This window comes from Apteryx mantelli, chromosome 15 (assembly GCF_036417845.1).
Source record: "Apteryx mantelli isolate bAptMan1 chromosome 15, bAptMan1.hap1, whole genome shotgun sequence".
Classification (NCBI taxonomy): Eukaryota; Metazoa; Chordata; class Aves; order Apterygiformes; family Apterygidae; genus Apteryx; species Apteryx mantelli.
Window position 1 is genome coordinate 9,507,116 of NC_089992.1, and position 5,827 is coordinate 9,512,942.

Here is a 5,827-nt window from a genome sequence, read left to right on the forward strand (position 1 = left end):
ATGTCTTGGAGGCTATGAAGGGATTCAGTGGGAACAAGGTTTTATGAAATGCACTGAAATCTCCTTTGAAAAAAAGCAAAAGGCTGTGATTCATTTTGGGGGTTTAAAATAGGTCTCATTTGATTTAAAATCTATTCCTCTGTTGCTCATTTCAGAAAGTATTTGTTTGAAGGGTTTTCTTGGAAGGTTTGGATTGGCCCAAAATGGAATTCTCTGATTAGCCAGGGAACTGCAACCCCTCTGCCAGTTATTTCCTCTTTCATACTGAGGGATCCTGTTATCTTTTCTGCTGGGTGGGTGAATATATGACCCAGAACCTCACCTGCACCTTCATGGAGGAGCCACCAGCTATAAAAGTACAATTTTATAGGCTTCTTTTCCTTCCCTTTGCTCCTTTGCTTTCCAACTTCTGGCCAGTCCCATAAAGTGGAACTTAAAGCTTTTGAGGTCTCTGATGGATGGTCTCCTCTGTAACAAACCCAAAACAAGCTTGTTTGGCTGTAAACTATTTTGTTGTTATCGTCTTTCTTGTCTTGTGTTTTCCATTGTGCAATTTGGCTTGGTTCAAAAGCATCACTATAATAGGAAAAAATAAGAGGAAGATTTATTTTCTGTCAGTAGTCCCAGTTGATTTCTGCCCAAAAAGAAAAGAACAGTCTGAACCAAAGATGGGAATTACTGTTCAGATAAAGTGACTTGAAAACTGAATAGGAGCAATGGATCAATGTCTCTGTCCAACTGGACTGCTCCTAGCAAGGAGAGCTGAGCGTCCATTAATGTTCCTAATACAGTGAAATGCCCTTGGAACAACTGGTGCAGGACGGGGCAGCTGAATTCACTTGGAAGTACCTCTGTCCCCCAGAAGGAATGGAGCAATATCAAAAAAACAGGAACCTTATTGACTAGGCCAGTTAAATTGAGTTAAATATGCACTGTATGTCTTGGCTAAGAGGGAAGAGATCATAGTATGCCAAAGCAGCCTCCTGGCATGTGAAAGGTTTGAGCACGCAGAAAAGGAGGGAATTGTGCAGGAATTGTACAGGGATGCAGGGCAACGAGGTACCCTGAAATGGCATTGACTGAAGAGTCATTAAGGATGAATATTAAGGGGAAAAAAAAAAAACAAAAGAAGAGAGAAACCAGTGAGACTTTTAGCAGGTCCTTAAATCCTCAACATACTGGAAGATTCTTAGGCTGCCTGGAAGGGGTGAGCAATGTAACTTTGCAGGTATCTTGATCTGGTGATGTGACTCTTATATGAAAGGCCTCTGAGCTGGCTGCTGTGCTATGGGAATGAGAGATCTGATGTACAAAAGCTGACAACTTCTAGCACAAAGAGATGTGAGAGTGGTTGGGAGCCAGGGGTTACCAGCAGCACTGAACATTTCTGACTCTCTAGCCCATCTCTAGAGAAAATTTAGTGCTGGGAACAAGGATGTCTGGGAACTGTCAGTCCATCTACAGAGCAAAGGGTTTGTACAGTGATGCAGTAGCCCTGGATACTGCCCCTGCTCACCTCACCTCTCCTGTGTGGCTCAGTCCTGGAGGGGGGACTACATTGTCTGTGGGCCATGTAACCTACCACAGCTAAAATCATCAAGGCGGGGATGAATTGAACTGGGGAAATTGGTCTAGGAAGAAATGAAAGAAAATGGTGAAACCTTCTCCTGTTGTCATGTACTTGACCTTTCTTCAAGCCTTCCTAGAACCAGAGATATGGGTGAAAAGCAGCTTTTTAATCCTTCCTGTACCATCCAGTCCCCTAGATTAGGACAAGCTCGCATGGCATGGCTGTTTTATGCTCAGGCATGTCAGGGTTTTGCTGGCAGAGGAATCTGAGAAGTAGGACAGCCCTCACCAACACAGGGCAGCAAAAGCCTCATTGTAGTTTGAATGCTATGTCTGTGGTCTCAGTTGATACTATCTGCCCTCTCCATAAGCTGGAAGGCAAAACTAGCCCAATGTCTCCAGAACTCAGGCTCATCTTACAAATCCCAAAGAGAGGCAGACAACATTGAGGAAAACCTACTCCAACATTTTGGTAAAGACCTTCAGACACAGATGTGTGAGATCCTTTCCAGCAAGCAGCAAAATCCACACTTGCATGGGATTCACATTACTGCAGGAAAACATCTGAAGTATTTGATGTAAGCTGGTGCCTAGTGCCTTATGACTAAGAGAAGAAAGTCTCCTTTTCTCCTAGGAAGTTCTCCCTACCTTGTGGAAGGATCTGCTACCTGCACAAAAAGTTTGTGTGTTTGATATGCATATGCCTTTCTAAGGATCACAAAGAGTTTGAGCATCTGGAAACAGGAGAAAATAATCCATTGCTTCTCCACTGAAAATGCTAGTGATCTGCTCAGTAAGAAAAGATCACTCTGTGTTTAAAAAAAAAAAAAAAAAACTTTAAGCCAAGAGATTGATATGTTCTCACCTAGATTTTAAATCTTGCAAAATATTTATGGCAAGCAGTAACACTTGCTTGGACCCCTGGCAATCCCTCATGAACATCATGCAACAGACTGTCTTCCCCCTTTCCAGCCAGTAGCCAGAAAGGCCCTTTTGCCCTTCATTTCATTTGCCCTTTTGCCTTCTAGGTCACCCCCGAAGGGAAGATTGGGTGGAGATTCCACCTTACAAGGAAAACTACATTGTACATGTCTTGAATTTACGAGCAAGAAATCTATTTGGAATGAAAGCCGGGGCTAAAACAGCCTCATTTAAGTAAATCTAAGCAGAGTGTTTACACAATGTCTGGAATTAATGCAGAGAAAACTTGCAGGTGCCAACTCTGGAAAGAGGAAAATGGTGAGTAGGGAGAGGCAGATACTGAGCCTGTAATGAAGCTGGAAGCTCTTCCTCCAGGTTAGAGGGAAGATTGCTTTTCCTGCTGTTAAGCACCAGGGGCATATGATACTTGGTAATGCAAAGGCCAGATATGTGAGCAATCGCATCCTATCTCCTTTTTTCTAAGGTGTGACAGTGAGGGTGTTTGTCACCAGCTGTATGTTTCCACAACACAGATTGGCCTCACCAAAGATCACTGTGCAGAATGGCACACAGCAGAGTGTATGCTTAGCAGGAGCTTGCTGCAGGCTTTGTATTTTATCATGTGCATATTCACATGAAGAAACATAAATGCAAACCAAGGCTATGACCAAACAATAATGCACAGCAAGAGGCAAAGTTTTTGTCCATTGTGAAGCCGGCAGCTGATCTGGAAGACATCCACTTTAGGATCTCTTTCGGTCCTGCCCAGTGCCTTATTAGGTGAACTTTTCCATCCCATCTCTTAGGGGCATTATGTGTTACATCCAAAGTGGTAGCAGTATGGGAGCAGGTATTAGATTTGGGTAGTAACTAGCAAAACTGGTGAAGAGCCAGAGGCTTAGATCTCTGAGCCTCTGGATTCTGTATTGAAACATGGACCATTACTGAAACTAAAGGCTGCAGGCCAGAATTTTTGCTGTTCGGCTAGAGGATTCCTTCAGTTCCAGGCAGGGACTAAGGAGGATGCTAATCTCTTAATGGCATACTGCAGAAGGAGCCCTCTCAGGATCACACACTTGCCTTGAGGCACCACCAGATGCCTCACAGGTTTTAGGTACTTTTCAAAAAACTTTTGTCCTGCCTAAGTGCAGTATCAGCCATCCAAATACTCTAAAGAACCAATTCATCCTAGAGAACCTTATCTCTGTATTGTTTAAAGCAAGGCATAGGGGCCTCCAGGGCCCACAGTACAGGACCCATGGTCAGCTGGGACAGAGTGACTGGCCAGGCAGTCCTAGAGCCTGAGGAAGGAGAAGGAATCATGCTCTGCAAAAGAAGCAGAGCAGGTCTGTGTTTGGCTGGGAGGGAGAAGCAGTGAAGGAGCATATGCAGGGTGAATCAGGGATGTTCTGTGATGCTGGAGGGTTGACTGGGTCAGAGCAAAAGGGAAGAAAAGCAGATCATCTCCATGAAGCTTCTGCCAGTGCAGAAGCATTGCAGAGGTTTGCTTCCCTGCAGTCGCATTTGTGTCTTGCTCCAGTGTCAGAGGAGCACACTTTTGCAGCTTTGCTTTCCCCCGATAAAATCAGCAAGCATCATTTTTAGGGCTACTTCTCAACACAAATGAGTTCTTGGCCACCTCATAAAATAAATGAAAAGTCAAAATTCCCCACAAGTGAAAATCCCCGGTACAGCCCATGCACTGTTCTCCCAAAGAGTAATGGGCCATCTCCCAGCTGGGGCAAATAGCTCCTGTTAGTCAGCTGGGCTTTACCTGTGTTGCTGCAGAGGATCTGTCTGCCTGTTTAGCCTATGCCTGTCTGGAGCAGGTGGGCATGTGGTGATTTAGAGAGGGTAAATGATAGGAGCTTGACAAAGAAAAAGTTAATGGAAGGAGATTTTTCTAGTTCTCTCACTCTTCCCTTATTCTTGCTCTGTACAGAGTTTAGGTAGCTTGGATCTTAGGTGTGCCAAAGCAACAGCTTTCATTTTTCTCAGTGTGATTTATAGAGAGCTAATGCATCTGAGCAGAAAATACTGGCACGTGAAGAGTCTGTTCTGCACTTCCTTGCATAATGAACCAAGATGCCATCTTCACACCTGACATCCAGGGATGGTCTGGTTCCTCAGGCACCTTCTTTTGTGCTCTGGTGCTTTTTGGCTTTTCTTTTTTTTTCTTTTTTTCCCCCCTTCCTATGTCTAGAGGAGCATTTCTCAGAGCTGGCAGCAGCTCCAGAAAAACAAGTGTAGATTGTTATTTCCTTTCTCTAGGATATTATTGCCTATCTGCCCCTTGCTACCAAAGAAGCATCTAACACTTTGAATGCACTCCTAGCATATTAGATGGGTATGGAGGGTTTATGTATTGGGTTATTGCCAGTGAAGCCATCTGAAGGCTGTAACCCCATTCATTTATGTATCCAGGCTTGTCAAATATAACAAGGGAAAATGAACAGCTCTTTAGTAGGGTAGCTCAAAAAGCCTTGTTGCAGCTCCCTGTAGGTGGACCTTCAGCTGATAAAAACATGCATCATTGACAGTGCATTTAAACTGATTCTGGGATAGCTGAGAGTGTGACTTTTCTAAATGCTCCTGGGAGGTGTCGAGACCGGGAACATAGCATGACCGAGCCAGCGCTGCAGACATCAGTAAGTGCAGATGTGCTCTTACAGCGGAGCCTTGCATGTGTCCAGGAGTGAATTACCATTCTGGACTCAAGTTCTGAATTTCAGAGCCACTGGCAGTTGAATGGGCTCTTAGTGGGAAATGGGTGCTGGAGAGCTTTGTTTCACTAGATGCTGGCCACTAGCATGCCTCCCTCCTTATGCCTCTGCTATGCAAGAAACAAGGAGGAGTTTCTAACAGCTTCTTGCACCAGGGGGTTCCCTGCTGTCCTCAGAGGGCAGGTCCCAGACCGTGCTAACCCAAGGGGCAGTGGAGGGTGCTGGGTGATTGTTGCTCTGAGATAGCTTACCCAGGAGAAAAGAGAATTCCAAGTTTCATTTTTTCCTTGTGGATTAAATTCTTCTTTGCAAGCCAAGGGATACATCGCAATTACATCCCACTGTGTTTAAAATGGGGTGTAAGGAGGCTTTATGAAGTGCATAATCACTCTCCCATCTCTGAAAGTTAGATGTCTAGTTGCAGCAGTGCTCCAGGCTCCCTTATTAGCTGACAGAGGAATGCTGGCTGAACCCCTCTTCGAAGGTTCTCAACTGAGAAATCTATTTTATAAGGAGATGAATTGCCCTTTAGAAGTTTCTTTTGCTCCCCTCTGACTAGAGAGACTTCTTGAGTATGAGCTTCAGCTAGTCTGAAGAGCTCATTGTTCCTTTGA